The sequence below is a fragment of the Lissotriton helveticus genome, chromosome 4_1, assembly GCF_964261635.1.
Source record: "Lissotriton helveticus chromosome 4_1, aLisHel1.1, whole genome shotgun sequence".
Lineage (NCBI taxonomy): Eukaryota > Metazoa > Chordata > Amphibia > Caudata > Salamandridae > Lissotriton > Lissotriton helveticus.
Window position 1 is genome coordinate 1,071,100,366 of NC_136063.1, and position 27,781 is coordinate 1,071,128,146.

The following is a 27,781-nucleotide window of genomic DNA, read 5'->3' on the forward strand; positions in this document are numbered from 1 at the left end:
TACACACACTACCACCTTACTTCTAAGAAAACATACACATATTTACTATGTTAAACAATCACTTATAGAAAAACATACTTATTTAAACAGGAACTCTTACAATCCCTCACTCTCACATATACTGACTTATATACATCAATATTCAAATATACTAGATTAAAACATACGTAGTTACTGATAAAGACACTAGTGAGACAGTCATTCACTCACTAACACACACATATACACACTCATCCACCCATACAGTCCTGCACATATGCTGTCTTCAAAACACATACAAACAGAGAGTCAGTCATTCATGCATCTATGTGCTAATTAATACCCTCACCAAACCATATAGACACGCATACTGATATTAAAAAAAAACCATCTAATAACCCATATACATACACATGTAGCTACTCACCAACCCATGCAGCCACTTATACACAAAGTGAAACACTAATACATATATTTAAATATTTAAACATTACTCACTAATATTTATTTTTCAGAAAGACAGAGATTCACTGGATGGTGTCATCAGTGATGTCATGAGTGATGTCACTGACCATGTCATGAGTGATGTAATATGTGACGTCATCAGCAGTGCATTGCACGCGCAAGTTATAGTGAGTCCAACTAACTATAACGTGGGAATTTCAATGGTTTTATGCGAGTAAAACTTCCAGATAACTATAACTGGTGTGAAACCTATGGTTTTTTCATTGAATTTAATAGGTTTTTTAAATGCTAATTCCTAACTATAACTGGTGTAAAACCTATGGTTTTTTCAGTGAATATATATTACCTACTGGCGGTCGCCAGTAGGTATATATAGTTAGGATTTTTTCCCTATGGGATTTTTGAAAATTCTATGTTGAATAACTTTGGCGTTTGTGGATGGAATTGGCTGAAATGTTCTGGAAAATGGAACATTTTGTTTCTGAGCAGCCCCTGAAAATTTGGGGGGGGTTCGTCCAGGGGGGGCCGAGAAAAAAGGGGGGTCCCAAAACGTGTTTTTAACATTGAGTTTTCCATAGGGCGGTTGGCCTCACTTTTAGCCCGAACGGCTGAATGGATTTGCACGAAACTTGGCAAAATTGTAGGGACTGGTAGCCCGATGTGCCTTTTCTAGGTCTCAATATATGTGCTCCAGTGGATTTTGAGAAATTAACGTTTAAAAAAAGATATATATCTGTAAGCGCGCTCCGGGCAGCGCTCCGGTCCGCGGACCTTAAGCGTACCAAAACTTCGCGTAGCTAAGCTGATTGGCTCTCCGGTGTCTGTCAACATTCCAAACAGTCCAGAGCGGACGCCATCTTGTCTCTCGGTAGGATTGAGAGACAAGAGGAGGCCAAAACAAAGGCGAAAATGACCATAAGGGGGCATACTAGAACCTCTCTGACCCCCTAGGTTTAATGTGGAGGTTTTAAAAGGGCCCCGCGGGGCAAAAAAAACAAAAAAAATTTATTTTTATTTTTTTGCGTGGGGAGCGCCCGGTCCGCGAACCGGGAAGCGTTCTGGGCAGCGTACTGCAATGAAAAATGAATGATAGACTTTTCAAATGCTGTATGTTAATTGATTGTTGTTTTTGTTGATTATTTTTTATTTTCTTTATTTTTTAAGCATTTTTTTTAATGTGATTGTGTTTCATAATTTATTAAACTTTCTAACATTTCATTGTCAGAAATTTCATAATTATCATGGAATATACATTGTAGTCTCTGAGGGTGTAAAATGTCCTCATTTGCAAGGAGGTTATCTACTGCTTGTACACATTGCAGTAGTTCATTGTCCCAAGTTTCATCGAAAAATTCAATGTCAATTTGATCAATTGTATCAATCAATTCTTGGCTGCTGTCTTGCAGGTCCATTTCAAAAGAAACTTGGTTTTCGCCTTCCATTTTGCCTGAAATTTGAATTAAAAAAATATATATTAGTAGAGATAGGGCAATGTTGGGAATAATTTTAGATAGGCATTTTTTATCAGTGAATTTATCTTTGGGCAGTGTATAGTATCAGAGTGGAAGTAGGAATATAAAAATGTGTATGTGATTTAACGTAAGTAAATTCATAATTATACAAGAGAAGCCTAACTCCATCATTAACTATAACAGAGAAGTCTCTCTAAATCTATAACTACTACAGAGGGATAGTATATATCTATCAGAAAAAGTTTACCATATTAACTTATAGTGCACAATATACTTCAGTTTTAAAAATAAAAACTTACCTTTAGAAAGAAGTTGAAGGAATTAGTGAAAATACTATTGAAATGTACAGCAAGAAGTAGTAGTCAAAATGGCTGTGTTTTCTTCTCTTCCTTTATATATATTCAGGTATATAACCAATGAAATGTCAGGTAAAAAAAATAGAAAATGAAAGTAACATTTTCATTGGTTGTCAATTCCAACACTTCAGATGTGTTTTGTGAAGTAATTTACCTCAGGGTATTTAGAGAGGTCTACAGGCTAAATGACTAAATGGAATTCCAATCAAATTTGTGAAAATGGTAGGGATTGGTATGTAGTATGAGCTAATCTATATTTGGTGAAATTGTCTCCAGTGGCTTTTCTGTGAACTACTTTCCCACCTTTTTTGATGGTGCGCTTCCCAGGGAGCGACCCGGTACGCGAACCGTTGAGCGCCCCGGTTCGCGAACCTTAAGCGTAACGGGAGTCCACCATTTTGTGTTTCGGTCGAATTAAGATACAAGATGGAGGGCAAATAATGTTCAGAATGGGTAGAAGGGGGCACGGTAGACTTATCTTGACCCCCTAGGTTTTGTGAGGGTGGCTGAGGAGGCTTATATGTGCGAAAAAAACCCATTTTTTTTTCAAATTTCGCGAGGTTAGCTCCCGGTTCGCGTACCGGGTAGCGCCCCAGGGAGCGTATTTTGTTGGAAATTAGTGAAAAATGTTAGAGTAAAATAATAATTGTGAGTGATTAGATGTAGGGTAGCTCTGAGAAGAGCTTTTGGGTTTATGGTACATTTAGGTACTTATAAGTAGGTACCAATGCACATTCTTAAATTCAGAGTGAAAACTCTGTTGCCCTCATCTGAGAAGTGAACTCCATCTCCTCTGTAGATATCTTGCATGTAGTAACGCAAGTTATTGTTGTACAGGGAGCCCATTCCATGGTCTCTCATGTAAGCTGAAACAGATTTGTTTACATGCTTCCTCGACTTCTCAATTTGTGGACAAAATTGGTTTGACCACCTCCATTTCTGTCTTTGGCATATATTTGAATATACCAAGGCAGTCTGAGGAAAAAGTGCCATTAATTGCTCAAAGGTGTCCTTTAAAAGCATTTCCAGACCTACACCAGTCAAAGTGCCCAAGTCATTACCTCCACAGTGCACAATTAACAGGTCAGGTTTGGGCAAATGCATAAAGGTTTTCACCAATGGTATCAATTGGTGACATTTTAATCCTCTGTGGCCAAACCACTTAATTTCCACATCTTGTAAATTGAGGTTAGGTAATTTCCTGTTTTCAACGTACCTTTGAGCCCAGTGAATATAACTATGTCCAACAATCCAGACAGAAAACATGGTGAGAGAAGGTTCTCCTGCAGTCAGATGAAGTGTGGCAATGAAATGGCAGTTGAAAAAATGAGAGTTTAAAATGAAAAAAACTGTGGAGTTTCTGTGTTCATGAAGCAGTAACAGTGATTGGTGGATTTTGATTGCTGAAAACAGAAAGTTAGGGTGCACGGATGTGTTCTTTGAAAGATGTATTTTGAATGGTCAATAAAAAATCATTAAATGAAAGAATGCACTGGATATGCAGGTGCACTGAGAGTTCAGAGTTCAATTGCAACAAAGTTGTGTGAACTTGCAAACACCAGAAGTCTTCCAAGAGGTGGTTGCCATGCAGAAAAGACAGAAAGGGCAGAGGGGGGAAGGGTTTTCATTTGAAAAAAAGTGAGGGAAGAGTTTTGATTGGGTGACATGAGAAATATGTGTGAAGAATTACAGCATTTCTGTGCTTTTGATAGCTGCAGACTCTGGAGTGCATACCTTTTGCTCTGCTGAAGACAAATTGGTGTGTTTCTGAGACTGTTTTCAAACTCAAAGTATTTGCTAAGGTGAGAAAATATTTCTTTAATTTAGATAGAGAATAGTGTGCTTTAAGGAGAAAATTATGAATTATGTGGCGCAAATTGATTGTAAATATGCTCCCACCTGTGCATGGAAAATTTAGATTTTGAATGTTTGTGTTACATAGCCATGTTAAAAGTGACCCAACCATGCAGGAAAGGCAATCAAAAAACGCTTTTATGTGTCTTAAGGACATTTTAAGTAATTTTCCCATGTGCAGTGTTTTGAAATTATGAATTGAAAATCGTTTTTGAGGTAAAGGAATTGTTTTTAAATTTATGACAAGGACATAATGGTGTATGCTTCTTTATAAGGCAATTGACTGTCCCTGATGTTATTTTTCCCATTTTAATGTAAGACTTTTCTCTGTGGCGCAAATTGCTTGTAAATATGCTCCCACCTGTGCATGGTAATTTTAAATTTTGAATGTTTGTGTTACATAGCCATGTTAAAAGTGACCCAACCATGCTGGAAAGGCAATCAAAAAACGCTTTCATGTGTCTTAATGACATTTTAAGTCATTTTCCCATGTGCAGTGTTTTGAAATTATGATTTGAAAATCGTTTTTGGGGTAAAGGAATTGTTTTTAAATTCATGACAAGGACATAATGGTGTATGCTTCTTTATAAGGCAATTGACTGTCCCTGATGTTATTTTTCTCATTTTAGTGTAAGACCTTTCTCTGTGGCGCAAATTGCTTGTAAACATGCTCACACATGTGCATGGAAAATTTAGATTTTGAATGTTTGTGTTACATAGCCATGTTAAAAGTGACCCAACCATGCAGGAAAGGCAATCAAAAAACGCTTTTATGTGTCTTAAGGACATTTTAAGTAATTTTCCCATGTGTAGTGTTTTGAAATTATGATTTGAAAATCGTTTTTGAGGTAAAGGAATGTTGTTAAAATTTATGTGCGCCATATGCCCCCAAATTTATTTTTCAGGGGTGCAGCAGGGTGTTATTGAGACACCCCTGCAGCTTTGGAAAAATTCCTAATTTGTGATGAGCACATTGTTAATCGCAAATTGCACCTTCATTTATATGAGCCTCCTAGCCCATGGAAATGAATGGGTAATTTGCAATTAGCAATTTTCTCATCGCAAATTTGGAATGGTAAAGAATCGCTATTTATTCCTTAAAATTCGCTTTTTTGGAAATGCAATATAGTTATATGATACATATGGCGGTTGATGTCTAACAAGATAAGAAGCTTAGGCATACATTTATGATGACTGGCGCAATGAAGTAGAAATCACTTACTTCATTGGTAGAGCTTTACATGTATTATCTCCTCTTTATTCTTCATCAAGCATAACTTTAATCTGCAATCCTGAGTAGGCCTCACTTTAAACAAACCTCTGGATAGGCCACATCTTATTGTTATCTTGATTTAATCATTTAAAATGCTAGGGACAGATTTATGATAGGTGTATGCCTCTTTTGCGCCACTTAGAAAACATTGTCCATGGGGAAATGACTTAAAATGTCCTTAAGACACATGAATGTGTTTTTTTAAAACGTTTGCAATTTTTTTGGGTCACTTTTAACATGGCTATGTGACTCAAACAGTCAAAATCTAAATTCGCCATGCACAGGTGGGAGCATATTTACAAGGAATGTGCTCCATGGGGAAAGGTCTTATAATGTAATATGGGAAAAATGACATCAGAGACACTGAAATTCCTTATAGAGAAGCATACACCATTATGTCCTTGTCATAAATTTGCAAACCATTACTTTTCCCCAAAAACGATTTTCAAATCATAATTTGAAAACACTGCACATGTGGAAATGACTTAAAATGTCCTTAATTCAAAATGTGCGATTCCTTAAATGCAATGTATCAAACAAAAAATATGTAAAAAATGATATTAAGGATTTGGAAACTACCACCAACTTCTAGTTTGTGGTAATTTGCGAATTCTTTTCAAAAAGCATTTTTTTCCAAAAAACAAAAGGTCCCATATGACGCCCATACATGCCCTTAGGGCATGTAGGTGTGCCATATGCCCCCAAATTTATTTTTCAGGGGTGCAGCAGGGTGTTCTTGAGATACCCCTGCACGCTTGAAAAAATTCCTATTTTGTGATGAGCTAATTGCTAATCGCAAATTGCAACCTTCATTCCTATGAGCCTCCTAGCCCATGGAAATGAATGGGTAATTTGCAATTAGCAATTTGCTCATTGCAAATTAGGAATAGTAAAGAATTCCTATTTATTCCTTAAAATTTGCTATTTAGGAAATGCAAAATAGTTTGATGGTAGATATGGTGGTTGATCTGTAACAAGATAAGAAGCTTAGGGATACATTTATGATGACTGGCGCAATAAAGTGCACATTACTTACTTCATTGGTAGGCCTTTACATGTATTATCTCCTCTGTATTCTTCATCAAGCGTAACTTTAATCTGCAATCCTGAGTAGGCCTCACCTTAAACAAACCTCTGGATAGGCCACACTTTATCGTCATCCTGGATTAATCATTTAAAATGCTAGGGACAGATTTATGATAGGTTTATGCCTCTTTTGTGCCACTGTGCGTCACTTTTATGATGCAGCGGTGGTGCAAAAGATTTGCTATGAGGCGACAACATTACAAATTGATGCATTTAGGCAGATATGTCATGGTGTAAAAAAAACGTACCACATGAAACCGATGCAGCAGTGATGCAAAAGATGCACCATGTCGTAAGACAGGCCTCACTTGGGGCCATATGTATCAAGCTAATTAGCATTCGCAAAGATCAAAATTCTACGAATTTTGGCCTTTGCGAATGTTAATTAGACAAATGGTATGTATCAAACAAGTTTGATGCAAAATAAGGAGTAGCAAAATTTGCTATTCCTTATTTTGCAATTGCACTGAAGGATTTGCAAATTTTGTGACTACTTAAATGCAATGTATCAAACAAAAAATATGTAAAAAATGACATTAAGGATTTGGAAACTATTGTGGTAAATTGGTGGTACCTTGTGAATTCTTTTCAAAAAGCTTTTTTAAAAAAAAACAAAAGGTCCCATATGACGCCAACACATGCCCTTAGGGCATGTATGTGTGCCATATGCCCCCAAATTTCTTTTTCAGGGGTGCAGCAGGGTGTTCTTGAGACACCCCTGCACCCTTGGAAAAATTCCTAATTTGTGATGAGCAAATTGCTAATCGCAAATTAAACCTTCATTCCTATGAGCCTCCTAGCCCATGGAAATGAATGGGTAACTTGCAATTAGCAATTTGCTCATCGCAAATTAGGAATGGTAAAGAATCGCTATTTATTCCTTAAAATTCGCTATTTAGGAAATGCAAAATATTTTGATGATACATATGGCAGTTCATATCTAACAAGATAAGAAGCTTAGGGATAGATTTATGATGACTGGTGCATCACCAGGGATGTGCCAGTCATCTTGCGCCGCTGTTCCGCCACCCATGGTGTGCTGCATTTACAATGCGGCGCAGCATGGGGCAAAAACGGCACAGATGCTTGACGCATCTGTGCCGTTAAGGTGGCGCATTGCTGGAGTTGTATCGCAAGTGCGATGCAGCTCCAGCAAGGCTCAGGGGTGCACCATCTCCACAATGTTGCGTCAAGACCTATGCCTGCTTCAAGCAGGTGCAGGGTTTTGACACAGGTTTCTCCTATCTGATTGTAAATGCGGCACACCATGGGTGGCAGAGCAGTGGTGCACGTTAACTGGTGCATGCCTGGGGATGTGCCATTTAACATAAATCTGCCCCTTTACATTTAAGTATGTGCAGGGGACACAGAGTCGGTGAGGCTTATCCAAGGTTAAGAACAGATGAGTCCTGTTCAGTGAAAAATTAGACATAGGCTTCACCTGCTCAGCATCGCTGGACATGGCTAAATAATAGCTGCAAAATGTTACTCTTGTTAAACAATTTTACTATTATAATCTGTGAGATTTGTCTCTTACTCTGCAACATCTCATTGTTGTTATCTTTCTTTAAAGATAAAGACAACCTCAACATGAGCGACAATCTGCAATCAGTTGATTTTGACCTCATCATTGAACTTGTAATTGAAACATCAGTGGATGTTGATCCATTGGATGATTTAAATCCTGAGGATGAAGAAGAGCGTGATGAGGATGCAGATTTGTCCGAATTATATGATATAGGATGGGAAGCTGACCTGCTTGAGCCTTTGGAAATATAAACATTTATTTTTAAAATTTATAATTAATAAAAAGTAAAAAGGAAACCGTTTAATTTAAAAATAAAGACACCTTCAAAAGCAGGTTATGTGTAGTGTCTTCAATAAAATATTAAAATATGCTCATAAAATTAGATCAGATTCACATATAAAATAGCATAGGTAACATAAATATAAATGTCATTTCTTTTCTGGTATTTCTGTATTGTAAATTTGCCAACGACTAAAAAATCTTCTAATTAAAATGTCAAGTAGTGTGTTAAGTTTTTTATCACTGTTACTGATTTACTGTTTGGTAATAATGGTTAATAACATTATTTATTATATTTTTCCACAGATTCAACTGCAGATCATTTCAAGATTTCACCATGCCTACAATAGAAAGACAGAGAAAGGCTGCAAAACGTCAAAGACAGCAGGTGAAAAATAATACGCAGCAGTCCTCTAACAAAAAGATTTGTCAAGTCACGAAGAAAGCACCGGGTAAGAGCACAAAACACTTTATAAGAAATATGTGTAATAAAAAAAATATTACTACAGAAAATGTTTCAGTCCATAAAACGAGAAGGAAATCAAATGGAAAAGAAAGGCCAATGAAAAATGTTACTGCTAGAGCAAGAGATAACTCTGTGCATGATAGTAGAAGGAAACAACAGTTTAGGGAGATTCGTAAACGAATGTTCCGGAACAGGATAATTGGCAATTTGTTAAAAAATATTAAGAAAGGTCAACATAAACTAGTTTTTTATAAGACAAAAAAAAAAGTTGAGAAAGTTATTGATCAGGCATTTGAAATTAAACGTAAGTTATTTATTTTGATAATCAATAGAATTAGGAAGCTAAACAAGGCAATTTTTGATTTCAAAAGAAATAGTAGATGGAAGAGAATAGTTAATCGTAGTAATTTTTGTGAAGTTTTTTCTGGAGAATGGATGCATAGTTCAAGCTGTGAGGCATTTTTTAATGAGGAGAGTTATTTCCAGGATAATGATTTGGTGCATGCAGTTGACACCAGTGGTCGTGCTTATGAAGTGAAAGATGGTTGTCCAGTTGAAAAAGAAAAACTTGTGACAACAGAGGCAGAAGAGGTGTTAGGTAATGAGGTTTTAGGAAGACGTGCTAAGGGTCCTGTGTACACCTGGAAGTGTAGTAGTATTTGCAGTGTGCGACAGGATTCCATCAATTTGCTTTGTGATTTTGTACGGTCATTTAATAAGAAAAGTTTGAAGCAGAAAATGATGTTGTTGCAAGAATTAGATCCTTGCAGAGTAAGAGAAGTGACAGGTTTGCATGGACATTCACTGGCTTGTCTTTCCAGGAGAGTATGCCAGAGTGTTTTTCATCATTTCAGGATGCTAGCAGTGCATCATAACAAAGTGAGGAAATTAGTTAGAATGTTGTATTATGCTAAGAGTCCAGCAATTATGCTTAAACAATTATGCGCTGCTCTTTTGCATGGTTCTGAAATAGATGTGAAGAATATATGTGAAGAAATTGAGTTTTGTTACTTTGGAAGTAAAGAGGAGAATGTTGAAATTGACCAAGAAGAAGAGGGTCTTGTGGAAGATAGTGTACAGGTTTCCAGTACAGATAATTTCCAGAGGGAAATTGCGACGTTTGAGGTGAAATCAAGTGAGAGGCCGAATTTCACTTGTGTGTGTTGTCGACGCACTTATTATAAGAATCAGACTAAGTTAGTGGATTTATATGCAAAAAGTGAAAGGGAAAATAATAGTGAATGGAAGGATTTTGCAACATACTTGATGGTAGAAAATTGTTTTGATTTGGGATTGGATCAACGTGTGTGTACTTATTGTTCTTGCAAATTAAATCAAAACCAGATGCCTGCTAGAGCAGTTCATAATAATCTGGAATTGGTTGAGATTCCTTCTGAATTGAAGGATTTAAAAACTTATGCATCTATTTTGATTCAAAGTATCCATCCCTTTCAGGCTATTGTAAGAATGGAGCCAAAGACAGGGAAATTGCCTCCATCAGATTTACAGAGAGGATTAAAGGGAAGAGTTGTTTATTTGCCTCTAGATTTGAAGAAAAACATTAACACAATTGGAGTAGAAAAAGTGGAAGAGGAACCTCTGGTTATCTTAGTTAATGGGGTTCCGACAAAGAATAAGAAAATATGGCAAGATTTAGTAGATGTTAGGAAAGTTAAAAAGGCAACATTGTATTTGAAAAAAAATAATAAATACTATAAGAATGTATATGTTGCAGAAGAGGAAGTAAGTGAGGAAGAGGATAGCGATTTGTGTGCTGGTCAAATTGAGAAAGTAGAACCCTCTACTAGTGAAGAAATATATGAACATTATAGTGTTCATCCTTTGCATTCCAAGGAAGTCATGGGGAATGCTATTGAGTTGTTTCAAATGAAATAAGCCAAAGGGAGTCCCATTAGTGTTTGGGAGGAAAGTTTGGAAGCTCGGTGTTTCCCACAGCTTTTTCCAACAGGTCAGGGAGGAAGATATGATGAGCGACCTCATCAAATTCCTGCTTCTGAATACCGGACTTTGCGATTGTATGCAGGAGATGCTAGGTTTCGACAATGCATTCCTTATTTGTTTCATCTCCTGTTTGAAAGCGATCTGTCTGGACTGTCATATGCAGTGAACCACATCTTGAAAAGTGGTATACACATGCAAAACATCTCGGCAAGTGACTTTATGGATAAAGTCAATGTCCAAGACAGTATTTTGGATTCTCACCTGATTAATCTCATGGCGTGTCAGCGTGGTACTAATGAGTACTGGTACCGTCGTCATGGTGATTTAAAATGTATGCTGAGGAACTTAGGTACTCCCACATGGTTCCTCACTCTGAGCTGTGCCGAGTATGGCTGGGAAGACTTACTTGAATTTCTACGAGAGGCAAATGCTAACGTAGATAACATCGAATTCAAGACACCCGGAGAACTGTGCTCTTTGGATCCAGTCAATGTATGTAGGTACTTCAATCATAGATTTGAAGCTATGATGTCTTTCATCATGAATAAGAAGAATCCACCTCTTGGAGAGGTGTTGGATTTCTTCTGGAGAAAAGAGTACCAAGCAAGAGGTGCTCCTCATATACATATGTTGCTGTGGATCAAGGATGCACCTAAATTTGGAACGGATCCAGAAGACTCAGTGATGAGTTTCATCCAACAGTATTCTACGTGTGCTGTTCCAAACGCAAAGGAGAAGAAAAGCCTAAGAGAAAAAGTTCTGCGTTTCCAAAGCCATCGATGTGGAAAGTACTGCCGTCGTAAATTCCGAAACAAGGACAAGTTCTACACTAAATGTCGTTTCGGCTTTCCACGACCGGTGATTTATAAAGGAAGAGTAAACAGTTTGATGTCTTCGCTGCGACACAATGTCATGAAGAAATCACCTAAAAACACTTACAATTTGAAGAGGAACGAAGAGTCCAAGTACATCAACGACTACAACCCGGTGATTTTGTCCATGTGGAATGCTAACATGGATATACAGTTTGTGGCTGATAACTGTATGGCTGTGGCTCGGTATGTGACGTCTTACATCACCAAAAAAGAGAAGACAGAATTGAAGGATATGTGGGAGGACATTTCCCATGAAAAGAGCCTCAGCAAGAAGTTGTACAGTTTCAGTCTGAAGATGTTGTCGCATCGAGAAATCGGAGCGTACGAATGTTCTGACCGGTTGTCTTCAGCAAGTCTCTATGCCAAGTCCAGGAGTATCGTTTGGGCGAGTCTTGGTCTTGCTGCAACGCGTAATCGAGTTCTCAAACCTGTGCGGGAAATTGAGTATTTGGCGGAAAAGGAGCCAAACAGTACCGACATTTTGAAGACAAACATGTTGGATACATATTATCCAAATCGAAGCAGTCACCTCGAGAATGTTTGTCTGTATGAGGTTCTGCAAAATTACATATTCAAGAGGAACATCAAAGAAGATACTGAGAAAGGAGTGTATGCTGTAATAGGAAGTGAGGGATGTCTGGTCAAGCAAAGAAAATGCCACTTGGTAAACCATCGAAAATTGAGTGGCGAATCTCCTGAAAAAAAGGAGTTTTTCTATTTAGCACTTTTGCAACTTTTCAAGCCTTGGCGTGCAGAAGAGGAACTGCTTGGAGATTTCCTCTGTTACGAAGACTCTTTCAATGCCGCCAAGGAGACCATAGAATGTCCTGCTTTTCCCAAATATGTAGAAATGTTGAATGCGGAAATTGAGCAGGAAGCAACAATTGCAGCCGAGATTGCCAGAGACAGTTCTCAGGACAGTCAGAGTTCTGCTTCATTGAGTCAGGATCCACTAGGAGGACCTGTTATTGAAAATGAAGCTGCCACTGCTATGAATGAAGTGGAAAGAGCCATGGCACATGCTCAGGAGGATGCGGTTAACTTAGAAGAGTTGGAAAGACAACTTAACGTTGAGCAGAGGAAAATATATGACGAAGTTACCATGCAAATTGATCATGGATTAAGTCATGATAAGAAAGAGTGCTCATGTACGTCGTTGAAGCCTGTCCGACTGTACGTGAGTGGAGAAGCGGGAACTGGAAAAAGTTTCCTCATTAAAGCAATTTCATGCTATTTGCAGGAAAGGACAGAGTCATCGCTGTCTTGTGTTGTCACTGCTCCAACTGGACTGGCAGCACATAATATTAAAGGGATTACTTTACATCGTTTACTGATGCTGCCAGTGGAGCATGACAACAAATTACAATATCACAAGCTATCTGGAGATGCTTGTTTTGAAGTTTCAAGAATCTTGAGGAAAATGAAACTTCTTATCATTGACGAAGTAAGCATGGTTTCCAATGTCATGCTTGCTTTTGTGCATTTGAGGATGCAAGAAGTTCTCAAAACAGAGTATGATGTGTTATTTGGTGGCAAACACATGATTGTTTTCGGAGATCTTTTGCAGCTGACACCAGTGAAAGGGCAACCTGTGTTCAAAATGCTCACGCATGAAGATACCAGGAAGTGCCTAGGCAGCATTGGCAACGTCAATATATGGTTAAACTTCAATTATGCTGAACTGCATGAAAATATGCGTCAGGCGAAGGATGAAGTTTACAAGACTATTCTACAAGATGTTAGAATTGGAAAAGTGACCGAGCATGGGAAAGAAGCTTTACATGCACGATTACTGTCAAATTTATATCCAGAACAAGATGTTGTGCCTGAGAATATTTTTCAGAAAATTACTGAGAAGAAATCTGGAATATGTTTGATGCCAACTCTTGCAGAATGTGCCAAATTTAACAACAAAATGTTGCATTTAGAAAAGCAAGAGATTGTGAAACTGGAAGCTATTGATAGAGTAGAGCATATGGGATCAACAATTATTTTGTCTGAGAATCTGAAAACAAAATTGGATTCATTAGAGAAGAGTATATCTAAAACTGCAGGTTTTGAAAAGACTCTGAATGTGTGCTTGAACTGCCGTATAATTTTAAGAAGGAATTTACATGTTGAAAGAGGTCTGGTAAATGGATCAATGGGTAATGTTGTTGATTTTGTGAAATACAGAAATAGAGATGGAATTGAATTTTTAAAAATTAAATTTGATGGCATTGAGGAAGTACAGCTAATTGCTCGTTGTTCTGCTAGATTTTTGCTTGTAAAAGACTTATATGTTCGCCGTAAGCAGTTTCCTGTTTGCTTAGCATATGCGGTGACAATTCATAAATCGCAAGGTTTAAGCGTAGACAGTGCATTGGTGAATATTGGCAGTTCTGTGTTCAAGGAGGGTATGGCATATGTGGCATTGTCACGAGTTAGAACTTTATCGGGATTGTACTTGATTGAGTGTGATGTCACAAACATTTGTGCGGATCTAGATTGTGTTAAGGAATACAATAGGTTAAGAAGAGAGTATGCGCCACATTTGCCTCAGTATCCTTTGTTTGAGAAACGTGTGGTAGGCCGGAAACGAAGAAATGAGAACAATACTGGGGAGGTTGTAGCAAAAAGACAAAAAGTCAATGAACCTAAAATTACAAGCAGAAACAAAAAGGATTCTGTTGAAGATGTTGTTGGTTTTCACTTTGAAAACAGTTCTGGTGTCAACTGCTATGCTAATGTAGTGGTTAATGTTTTATTTTCTCTAAAAAATGTAAAAGAAGAGATTGTGGTCAATTCTGATCAAAGATTTTGCAGTTTGTTAAATTCTGTGTTAGAGAAATGTACCACTGATAGAAGAAACATAGAAAGTGTGTCTGAAATTCGAAATCTGTTAGACAGATGTTCAGGCCAAACACAATTCTCTAAAAATATTCAGCAAGATTGTCAGGAGTTTTTAATGTATATGCTTGATGTATTACATGCTGAAGGTGTAGATGTAGATCAGCTGTTTGGGCTTTCTTATCAATGGCAGCATGACTGCGAGAACTGTATGGTATCAAGTACTACTAGTGTAGACTCAGAAAGATTTATATATTTAACTTTGCCAGACAGTAAATCAGTCTCCTTTAATAAGCTAGTAAAAGCAGCTGATCACAACATGGAGTGTAGCCAATGTAAATCTGAAATGATGTCCACATTATTTATACGAACATATGGCCAGTATGTCATTTTAATGTTCCAACGATGTAGGCCTGATGGAACAAAATTGACAACTTTAATTAAAAATTTTGTAGCTTCGCAGTTGTCAATATCAGGAAGGACTTTTGTAACTGCAGCAATTATATATCATGACGGCCCTTCAATAACATCAGGACATTACACAGCTTATTTAAAGTCTAGAAATGGCTGGTCATTCTGCAATGATTCTGTTTTAATTTTCAAAAAAAAATTGCCGTATGAACTTAAAAACTCTTACCTGGTGTTTTTAAAACCAAAATTTTAGGGAAAGAATCTCGGGATGTGCTCTGTGGAATTTCAAGAAGTTCTAATGGCTCCTACACAATTTGGCCTTGAGGATAAGTGTAGTTCAGAGACATAACTTCTAACCATAGGACTGGACATTATGGAGAAATACGTGCACTTTGAATGAGTTCAGAAAAACTGTTTCTTTTTATAAACTAATTGAAGCAGCCAATCAAAACATGGAGTAGAGGGAATGTAAGTCTGCAATGCTGTCTACTGTTTTACATTGCTTTGTGATTAAAAGTGATGTAGAGAATTAAATAATTGTAGTAGTCATAGGGGTAGTGTAAGTCTGCTTGTATCAGTGTCATAGGAAAAGTAGAACATGACTGAGCAAGAAGGGGAAGATATTACTATTCCAGGATTGTGAAAATGATCTTCAACATTTTAATTCTGAAAGTTGCGGAAATGCCAAATGACGGGATTGGCTTACAAGAAATCCAAGAGTTATCAATGGCTCTGACAAGATTTGGCCTTGTGGAAAATTGTGGTAGAGAGCAAGAAGTCATTTATTGCATGTAACGTGTTTTTAAAAACGATGGAGATTTTCTTTCAGAAAGTGGCGGGCTGAAAGTAATAACAGCACAAAAGAGTGTAAGCTGTTCATAGGACATCCTTGGACGTCATGGAAAGTAAGTTAACTTTAAGGAGTTCTGAATTTTGATTTCTGATGTTGTATGGGTTTTTTAAACACAATCATTTGAATTGTGTTTTTTTTTCCCCGCTGTTACATGATGAATACCTTCAAGTCACTGTTTTTAGTGAATTTTGATACATTCTGAGAACAGCAAAAATAAACCATTTAACATGTATAATTAATTCTGTACTGTTTGCATTTATGATGTATATGTAGAACTGAGTAGGAGGCATGGAGAAGGTGAGGCTTCTGTAAGTGTCAAAGTTGTTGCATGCAGTGCTGCACTTCTGCGTATTCTTTCATATGCTAGACTACATCTGCACAATGAGATACCTAAGCAAAGGAAACGCAAGTGATGTGATTGAGAAATGAGCAAAATAAATTGCACGTATTTCAATTACATCACCTGTGTTTCCTATCATTACGAATCACATTGTGCAGATCAAGTTTAGGTCTGTCCAGGGAAACATAGGAGGTTTCTACTTTGTTGAAGAGTGCAGTGGACATGACTCACTTCATTGGTAGACTTTCACAGATATTATCTCCTCTGTACACTTCAACAAGTGTAAATCTCATCTTGAACTCTGAGTAGGCCTCACCTCAAACAAACCTCTGGATAGGAGACATGTTATTGGCATCCTGAAGCGACACTTTTCTGAAACAAGAGCAATGCAAAAGATGCACCATGTTTTAAGATAGGCCTCACTTCATCTGTATCAAGATACTGTTAGTTTAAAATGTATATCTTTAGGACTGTGTAGGGGACCTGGAGAAGCAGAAGCTTCTGTCAGTGTCAAAGTTGTTGAAAAACTATTTGTCCTTCAATCTTTTCCCTTGTCTTTTGTAATTTTTAAATACATGTTTTAATATTTTTCAAATGTTGGTTCTCTCTTTCACAGATTGAAAGTATAAAAATAAAAAGTGAGTAATTTAACGGCAATTATAAGGTAAATAGTTGTACTCTTTTCGTTACATTTCTATCACATTCACCTACTATTAGATCCACTGCTTCACTTCTTTAACCCTCAGTTTCCTGCCTTTGCTACTTTCCTCATTCCTTTCTCTATTACCTACTTACTCAACTCCTTCCACTCTTTTTCTCAGTCCCTCTGTTCTCATAGTTCCTCAGTCTTGTTCACTCACTCCGTCTCTATTACTCTTAGTGTCTGTGAATTACTTTCCCACCTTTTTTTTTGGACCGCTTCCCGGGAAGTGGCCCGGTTCGCAAACCAGCAGCGTTACGGGAGTCCACCATTTTGTGTTTCGGTCGAATCAAGATACAAGATGGAGGGCAAATAATGTTCAGAATGGGTAGAAGGGGGCACGGTAGATGTATCTTGACCCCCTTGGTTTTCTGAGGGTGGCTGAGGAGGACCATAGTTCTTCACTCTTGTTCACTCTCTCTGTTTCTATTAATGTCACTGTTTCTGACTGATCAAAAAAATTTTTTAAAAAAAAGAACAGTAACTATAAGGGAAGGAAACAGACAGTTATGTTAAAAGAAAGACAGCTATAGGGAGTAAACTAAGGATACTGTTACCCGCAATCCACTGCTGATGATGTTACTGACCATGTCATGAATGATGTAATATGTGACATCATCAGCAGTGGATTGTAGGTAACAGTATCTCTTGTTTACTCCCTAGAGCTGTCTTTCTTTTCACATAACTGTCTGTTTGCTTACCTTATACTTACTGTTCTTTTTTTTAAAAAATATTTTTTTTGGTTAGCTTCCGGTACGCGTACCGGGTAGCGCTCCGGGGAGCGAACTAAGAGAAATAGAGGTTGGCAGAGTTCCAAATATTCTACCAATTTTTTTATAACGGGGAGGTAGTTCTGAAAAGAACTTTTTTTTTAATGTTTTTGTTGTTTTATATTTTTTTTAGTATTTTTTGAACATTTTTTTACTTTTTTTGTATTTTCTGAACGTTTTTATATTTTTTTGGGTTTTTTTTGGGGGGGGGGAAACAAAAACGATCCATTGTAAAGGGCTCAACAGGAGCAACAAAAAAAAAAGAATTTATTTTTTGGGGCGTCTCGGACAAACATTAACATGATTCTGAATAGCTCTCATAATCAAAATGATGCTACTTTCCCTGTAGCAGATGAAATCGCCGCAGTGCACGCACACTTGCTTCACGTGCCCAAACAACATTTGAATGTTTGGGATCATCTCCCTCGCCTCTGGTCCCGACACCTCTGGAACAACCGATCTTCTTGCCATTGGGAGGGGATTTTGTTGCTCATCACGTAGCTGGGCAGCACTATAATTATTTGGGTGCCACCTACTCATATGCCGATGCATAGTGTGATTGACGTAACTGTATTTTTTTTCAGTTCCCCTTGACAATCTATCACCGCATATACGGCAAAACACGTAGCGTGCATTCACTTTTTTTTGCCCCTCAGGAAATCTATAGAATTGCCAAATGTAATTCTCTTTTCGATTGTACCTCCTGGGCTCCTCTGGCAAAAACCTTGGCTCTTCCTCCTCTTCCTCCTCTTCCTGTTCTTCCTCTTCTTGCAAAATTACTTCAGCAGGTGGTCCTCTCTTCTTTGGATTTGGTGGAGGTGGTGGGTTAGAACCAGCTGAAGCTACTAATGAAGCCATGTCAAAGTGTAAATAAAGGGTCTTTCTCTCACCAAGATGAAAGTCAGAGTGAGGAAAGAAGGAGGGGTTTTCATCATTTGGGAAAAGCAAAAGTTCTAAACCAATGAAAAGTGTTCATTTTAGATCACATGACCTAGTATTACATCATTAGGAAACCAAAAGTGAAATGAACCAATGAAAAGTGTTATTACCGAGTCACATGACCTGCTGTGTTTACGTTACGCGGTCGGTGCCGCGCCGCGGATCGCTTCCGGTTCACGTACCGCTGCGCTTCCGGGTACGCTAACGTAGCACGTCATATGACGTATCACGCGAGAACGCGAAACGTCATGCTGACGCGACGCGTCACGATGTTGTTTTCTAACGCGAGAGGTGCGCAAACGGAACGTTTACCGGTTCGCGGACCGGGTCGCGGCTCCGAATTGAGCTAACGGGAAGCTAACCGGTTCGCGTACCGGGAGCGAAACAATAAAAATAATTAAAAAAAATTGTATTAAAAACATGTAAAAAATATTTTTCGATTTAAAGAAGAATACATTGTAAAGGTTTTGATATTTGCTATTAAAAAACCATTGAAATTCACTGAAAAAACCATAGGTTATAGACCATATATAGTTAGGAATTAGCATTTACAAAACCTTGAAAATTCACTGAAAAAACCATAGGTTATAGACCATATATAGTTAGGGATTAGCATTTACAAAACCTTATTTTACTCACACAAAACCATTGAAATTCCATATATAGTTAGTTGTACTAACTATATATCGCGCACCCGCAATCCACTGCTGATCATGTCACATATTACATCATTCATGACATGGTCAGTGACATCACTGATGACATCACTGATGACATCTCAAATGACATCACTGATGACATCACTGATGACATCTCAATGACATGACTGATGACATCACTGATGACATCTCAAATGACATCACTGATGACATCACTGATGACATCTCATTTGACATTACTGATGACATCACTGATGACATCATTCATGTGATAATACGATGAACTTCTTCAGACTCTAAAATAACCTTAGATACACTCAGTGTAAACAGACACTCACAGACTGTCACTCATCCATGGAGTTACTCACACACCTACTCAGTCATGCAAAGAATCAATTACACCTCCATTTCCTCAACTATACAGTTATACATACCTTACTTATTCAAACATATACTAACACATATTTACTCTCTTTTACAATCCCTGATACAAGTTCACAATGATCAATACAGCCACTCACACATTCACGGACTCTTATGCACAGTTATTTATATATGTCAACTCTCACATGTACTGTGTTTTACATATGTTCTTACTTTGACATGTAGCACTCAGATATCCATTCACTCACCAATGCACTCAGTCAACCGCCCATACACCTGTTTCCACATGCACTTTTGAATCCATATATCTAGTGAATCAACTGCTTACACATCTATGCACAGAGTCATACACCTCCCAGCCACCCACACACACACTCAGTCTCCCATACAAATACTTGGGCAACCAATCAATAACCCATATACTTACTCATATAGCTACTGATCAACACATGCAGCAGTTTACAGAACAACAGACATAATGATGCACAAATTAAGACAGTTTACTGACTAACCCATGCACTCAGTGACACACATTTAATCACTCACTCATACAGTCAGTCACACACCTACTAAATCCTTCATCCAGACACTTATACATCCACTCATTCTTCAATATGTAAGACATTTGAGATGTCATCAGTGATGTCATTTGAGATGTCATCAGTGATGTCATCAGTCATGTCATTGAGATGTCATCAGTGATGTCATCAGTGATGTCATTTGAGATGTCATCAGTGATGTCATCAGTGATGTCACTGACCATGTCATGAATGATGTAATATGTGACATGATCAGCAGTGGATTGCGGGTGCGCGATATATAGTTAGTACAACTAACTATATATGGAATTTCAATGGTTTTGTGTGAGTAAAATAAGGTTTTGTAAATGCTAATCCCTAACTATATATGGTCTATAACCTATGGTTTTTTCAGTGAATTTTCAAGGTTTTGTAAATGCTAATTCCTAACTATATATGGTCTATAACCTATGGTTTTTTCAGTGAATATATATATATATATCTATATATATATCTATATATCTATCTATCTATCTATCTATCTATCTATCTCTCTATATATATATATAAATATATATTCACTGAAAAAACCATAGGTTATAGACCATATATAGTTAGGAATTTGCATTTACAAAACCTTGAAAATTCACTGAAAAAACCATAGGTTAGAGACCATATATAGTTAGCTGGACATTTTATTGACATAAAACCAATGAAATTCCATATATAGTTAGTTGCACTAACTATATATCGTGCACCCGCAATCCACTGCTGATGATGTCACATATTACATCATTCATGACATGGTCAGTGACATCACTGATGACATCACTGATGACATCTCAAATGACATCACTGATGACATCACTGATGACATCTCAAATGACATCACTGATGACATCATCTAGTGTCTGTGTTTTTGTAAAGTTTAAATATGTTTTACATATTGAAGAATGAGTGGATGTATGGAAGACTGAGTGTGTGTGTGGCTGGCTGGGAGGTGTGTGACTCTGTGCATATCAATGTGTACTTGTATCAGTGATTGTATAAGAGAGTAAGTATGTGTTAGTATATGTGTGAAAAAGTATGGTGGTCTGTGTTTAACTGTATAGATGAGGAAATCGAAGTGTGATTGATTCTTCACAGGACTGACTAGGTGTATGAGTGCATATGATAGTGTTGTAATAATGAGTGACTGTATGTATGAGTGATTGTATGGGTGAATGAGTGAATGTGTGTGTAGACGTAGGAATCAGTGAGTGCGTATGTAGTAACTGGTATTGGTGTTTCATGATGTCATCAGTGATGTCATTTGAGATGTCATCAGTGATGTCATTTGAGATGTCATCAGTGATGTCATCAGTGATGTCACTGAAGTATGGTGTTCTGTGTTTAACTGTATAGATGAGGAAATGGAAGTGTGATTGATTCTTTACAGGACTGACTATGTGTGTGAGTAACTCCATGGATGAGTGGCAGTGTGTGAGTGTCTGCATAGGTGTATGAGTGCATATGATAGTGTTGTAATAATGAGTGACTGTATGTATGAGTGATTGTATGGGTGAATGAGTGAATGTGTGTGTAGACGTAGGAATCAGTGAGTGCGTATGTAGTAACTGGTATTGGTGTGTCATGATGTCATCATTGATGTCATTTGAGATGTCATCAGTGATGTCATCAGTGATGTCATTTGAGATGTCATCAGTGATGTCATCAGTGATGTCACTGACCATGTCATGAATGATGTAATATGTGACATCATCAGCAGTGGATTGCGGGTGCACGATATATAGTTAGTGCAACTAACTATATATGGAATTTCATTGGTTTTATGTCAATAAAATGTCCAGCTAACTATATATGGTCTCTAACCTATGGTTTTTTCAGTGAATTTTCAAGGTTTTGTAAATGCAAATTCCTAACTATATATGGTCTATAACCTATGGTTTTTTCAGTGAATTTCATTGGTTTTTTAACAGCTAATATCTGTAGCTGTAAAATGTATTCTTCTTTAAATCCAAAAATATATTTTATATGTTTATTAATAACTTTTTTTTAAAATATTTTTTTTTCTTCGTTCCCGCTTCGCGAATCGGGAAGCTTCCCGTTAGCTGACCTTGATGCCGCGAAATAGACCACGAGCCGGTAAACGTTTCTTTACCGCAACTGCCGCGTTAGAAAACAACATCGTGACGCCTCCCGTCCGCATGACGTTTCGCGTTGTCGCGTGATACGTCATATGACGTGCTACGTTAGCGAACTCGTACGCTTACCGAGTCGCAAAGCACAGGTTTCTGGAAGCAAACCGGGAGGCCCTGCAAAGCGCGTAACATACACACAGCAGGTCATGTGACTTGGTAATAACACTTTTCATTGGTTCATTTCACTTTCGGTTTCCTAATGATGTAAGACTAGGTCATATGATCTAAAATGAACACTTTTCATTGGTTGAGAACTATTTTTTTTCCCAAATGGTGAAAATCCCTCCTTCTTTCCTCACTCTGACTTTCATCATTGTGAGAGAAAGACCCTTTGTTACCAGTGAGCAATGGCTTCTTTACTAGCTTCAGCTGGTGCTTCCCCACCACCTCCACCACATCCAAGGAAGAGTGGACCACCTGCTAAAGTTATAATTCAGCAAGAAGACGAAGAAGAGGAACAGGACGACCTAGATAATCTCCCTATTATGGCCAGAAGATCTGTTGTACCGGAAGTAACGGGACCAGAGGGCAGGGAGATGGTGCCAAATATACAAACGAGATTTCGTGAAGTAAAACAAGTCTGCCTACATTGCAGTGGATTCATTTGCTACGCAGAAAGTAGCATCACTCTGATCAACAGAGCTATTGACAATCATGCTCATGTTTGTCCGAAACTCCCCAAACAATAAATTCTTTTTTTTTGTTTTCTTGCTCCTGTTGAGCCCTTTACAATGAATCGTTTTCGTTGCCCCCTCCGAAAAAAAAACAAAAAAATTATAAAACTGTTCAGAAAAATTCAAAAAAAGTAAAAAAATGTTCAGAAAAATAATAAAAAAATATAAAACAACAAAAACAATTTAAAAAAAAGTTCTTTTCAGAACTACCTCCCCGTTATTAAAAAATTGGTACAATATTTGCAACTGTGCCAACCTCTATTTCTCTTAGTTCGCTTCCCAGTTCGCTCCCCGGTACGCGAACCGGAAGCGAACCCAAAATTTTTTTTTTTAAAAAAGAACAGTAAGTATAAGGGAAGGAAACAGACACTTATGTTAAAAGAAAGACAGCTATAAGGGAGTAAACTAGAGATACTATTACCCGTAATCCACTGCTGATGATGTCACATATTACATCATTCATGACATGCTCAGTGACATCATCAGCAGAGGATTGCGGGTAACAGTATCCCTAGTTTATTCCCTATAGCTGTGTTTCTTTTAACATAACTGTCTGTTTCCTTCCCTTATACTTACTGTTCTTTTTAAAAAAAAAAATTTAGATCAGTCAGAAACAGTGAAAGTAATGAAATATAAAAGACTACGTAGAATATGAGGACTGTATGCAACAACTTTGACACTTACAGAAGCCTCACCTTCTCCATGCCTCCTACACAGTTCTACATGTACATCATAAATGCAAACAGAACAGAATTAATTATACATGTTAAATGGTTTATTTTTGCTGTTCTCAGAATGTATCAAATTTCACTAAAACAGTGACTTGAAGGTATTCATCATATAACAGCGGGGAAAAAAAAACACAATCAAAATGATTGTGTTTAAAAAACCCATACAACATTACAAATCAGAATTCAGAACTCCTTAAAGTTAACTTACTTTCCATGACGGCCAAGGATGTCCTATGAACAGCTTACACTCTTTTGTGCTGTTATTACTTTCAACCCGCCACTTTCTGAAAGAAAACCTCCATCGTTTTCAAAAACATGTTACATACAATAAATGACTTCTTGCTCTCTACCACAAGATTCCACAAGGCCAAATCTTGTCAGAGCCATGTATAACTCTTGGATTTCTTGTTAGCCAATCCCGTCTTTTCGCATTTCCACAACTTTCAGAATTAAAATGTTGAAGATCATTTACACAATCCTGGACTAGTAATATCTTCCCCTTCTTCCTCAATCATGTTCTACATTTCCTATCACACTGATACTGCTTACTATGAAGCAGACTTACACTACCTTTATGACTAGTACAATTATTTAATTCTCTACATCACTTTTAATCACAAAGCAATGTAAAACAGTAGACAGCATTGCAGACTTACATTCCCTCTACTCCATGTTTTGATTGGCTGCTTCAATTAGCTTATAAAAAGAAACAGTTTTTCTGAACTCATTCAAAGTGCACGTATTTCTCCATAAAGTCCAGTGTTATGGTAAGAAGTTATGTCTCTGTACTACACTTATCCTCAAGGCCAAATCGTGTAGGAGCCATGAGAACTTCTTGAAATTCCTCAGAGCACATCCCGAGATTCTTTCCCTAAAATTTTGGTTTTAAAAACACCAGGTAAGAGTTTTTAAGGTCAAACGGCAATTTTTTTTTGAAAATTAAAACAGAATCATTGCAGAATGACCAGCCATTTCTACACTTTAAATAAGCTGTATAATGTCCTGATGTTATTGAAGGACCATCATGATATATAATTGCTACAGTTACAAAAGTCCTTCCTGATATTGACAACTGTGAAGCCACAAAATTTTTAATTAAAGTTGTCAATTTTGTTCCATCAGGCCTACATCGTTGGAACATTAAAATGACATACTGGCCATATGTTCGTATAAATAATGTGGACATCATTTCAGATTTACATTGGCTACACTCCATGTTGTGATCAGCTGCTTTTACTAGCTTATTAAAAGAGACTGATTTACTGTCTGGCAAAGTTAAATATATAAATCTTTCTGAGTCTACACTAGTAGTACTTGATACCCTACAGTTCTCGCAGTCATGCTGCCATTGATAAGAAAGCCCAAACAGGTGATCTACATCTACACCTTCATCATGCAATACATCAAGCATGTACATTAAAAACTCCTGACAATCTTGCTGACTATTTTGAGAGAATTGTGTTTGGCCTGAACATCTGTCTAACAGATTTCGAATTTCAGACACACTTTCTATGTTTGTTCTATCAGTGCTACATTTCTCTAACACAGAATTTAACAAACTGCAAAATCTTTGATCAGAATTGACCACAATCTCTTCTTTTACATTTTCTAGAGAAAACAAAACATTAACTACTACATTAGCATAGCAGTTGACACCAGAACTGTTTTCAAATTGAAAACCAACAACATCTTCAACAGAATCCTTTTTGTTTCTGCTTGTAATTTCAGGTTCATCGACTTTTCGTCTTTTTGCTACAACCTCCCCAGTATTGGTCACATTTCTTCGTTTCCGGCCTACCACACACTTCTCAAACAAAGGATACTGAGGCAAATGTGGCGCATACTCTCTTCTCAACCTATTGTATTCCTTAACACAATCTAGATCCGCACAAATGTTTGTGACATCACACTCAATCAAGTACAATCCCAATAAAGTCCTAACTCGTGACAATGCCACATATGCCATACCCTCCTTGAACACAGAACTGCCAATATTCACCAATGCACAGTCTACACTTAAACCTTGCGATTTATGAATTGTCACCGCATATGCCAAGCAAACAGGAAACTGCTTACGACGAACATATAAGTCTTTTACAAGCAAAAATCTAGCAGAACAACGAGCAATTAGCTGTACTTCCTCAATGCCATCAAATTTAATTTTTAAAAATTCAATTCCATCTCTATTTCTGTATTTCACAAAATCAACAACATTACCCATTGATCCATTTACCAGACCTCTTTCAACATGTAAATTCCTTCTTAAAATTATACGGCAGTTCAAGCACACATTCAGAGTCTTTTCAAAACCCGCAGTTTTAGATATACTCTTCTCTAATGAATCCAATTTTGTTTTCAGATTCTCAGACAAAATAATTGTTGATCCCATATGCTCTACTCTGTCAATAGCTTCCAATTTCACAATCTCTTGCTTTTCTAAATGCAACATTTTGTTGTTGAATTTGGCACATTCTGCAAGAGTTGGCATCAAACATATTCCAGATTTTTTCTCAGTAACTTTCTGAAAAACATTCTCAGGCACAACATCTTCGTCTGGATATAAATTTGTCAGTAATCGTGCATGTAAAGCTTCTTTCCCATGCTCGGTCACTTTTCCAATTCTAACATCTTGTAGAATAGTCTTGTAAACTTCATCCTTTGCCTGACGCATATTTTCATGCAGTTCAGCATAATTGAAGTTTAACCATATATTGACGTTGCCAATACTCCCTAAGCACTTCCTGGTATCTTCATGCGTGAGCATTTTGAACACAGGTTGCCCTTTCACTGGTGTCAGCTGCAGAAGATCTCCGAAAACAATGATGTGTTTGCCACCAAATAACACATCATACTCTGTTTTGAGAACTTCTTGCATTCTCAAATGCACAAAGGCAAGCATGACATTGGAAACCATGCTTACTTCGTCAATGATAAGAAGTTTCATTTTCCTCAAGACTCTTGAAACTTCAAAACAAGCATCTCCAGATAGCTTGTGATATTCTAATTTGTTGTCATGCTCCACTGGCAGCATCAGTAAACGATGTAAAGTAATCCCTTTAATGTTATGTGCTGCCAGTCCAGTTGGAGCGGTGACAACACAAGACAGCGATGACTCTGTCCTTTCCTGCAAATAACATGAAATTGCTTTAATAAGGAAACTTTTTCCAGTTCCCGCTTCTCCACTCACGTACAGTCGGACAGGCTTCAACGACGTACATGAGCACTCTTTCTTGTCATGACTTAATCCATGATCAATTTGCATGGTAAGTTCGTCATATATTTTCCTCTGCTCAACGTTGAGTTGTCTTTCCAACTCTTCTAAGTTAACCGCATCCTCCTGAGCATGTGCCATGGCTCTTTCCACTTCATTCATAGCAGTGGCAGCTTCATTTTCGATAAGAGGTCCTCCTAGTGGATCCTGACTCAATGAAGCAGAACTCTGACTGTCCTGAGAACTGTCTCTGGCAATCTCGGCTGCAATCGTTGCTTCCTGCTCAATTTCCACATTCAACATTTCTACATATTTGGGAAAAGCAGGACATTCTATGGTCTCCTTGGCAGCATTGAATGAGTCTTCGTAACAAAGGAAATCTCCAAGCAGTTCCTCTTCTGCACGCCAAGGCTTAAAAAGTTGCAAAAGTGCTAAATAGAAAAACTCCTTTTTTTCAGGAGATTCGCCACTCAATTTTCGATGGTTTATCAAGTGGCATTTTCTTTGCTTGACCAGACATCCCTCACTTCCTATTACAGCATACACTCCTTTCTCAGTATCTTCTTTGATGTTCCTCTTGAATATGTAATTTTGCAGAACCTCATACAGACAAACATTCTCGAGGTGACTGCTTCGATTTGGATAATATGTATCCAACATGTTGCTCTTCAAAATGTCGGTACTGTTTGGCTCCTTTTCCGCCAAATACTCAATTTCCCGCACAGGTTTCAGAACTCGATTACGCGTTGCAGCAAGACCAACACTCGCCCAAACGATACTCCTGGACTTGGCATAGAGACTTGCTGAAGACAACCGGTCAGAACATTCGTAAGCTCCGATTTCTCGATGCGACAACATCTTCAGACTGAAACTGTACAACTTCTTGCTGAGGCTCTTTTCATGGGAAATGTCCTCCCACATATCCTTCAATTCTGTCTTCTCTTTTTTGGTGATGTAAGATGTCAC

The 27,781-nt window shown here is 37.6% G+C and overlaps 1 protein-coding gene across 1 annotated transcript in view; it reads left to right on the forward strand.

Annotated features, from left to right (window-relative positions):
* DNAH5 (dynein axonemal heavy chain 5) overlaps positions 1 to 27,781 on the forward strand; it is a 5,174,212-nt gene that overhangs the window by 3,623,867 nt on the left and 1,522,564 nt on the right. The gene's annotated exons all lie outside the window — the stretch shown is intronic.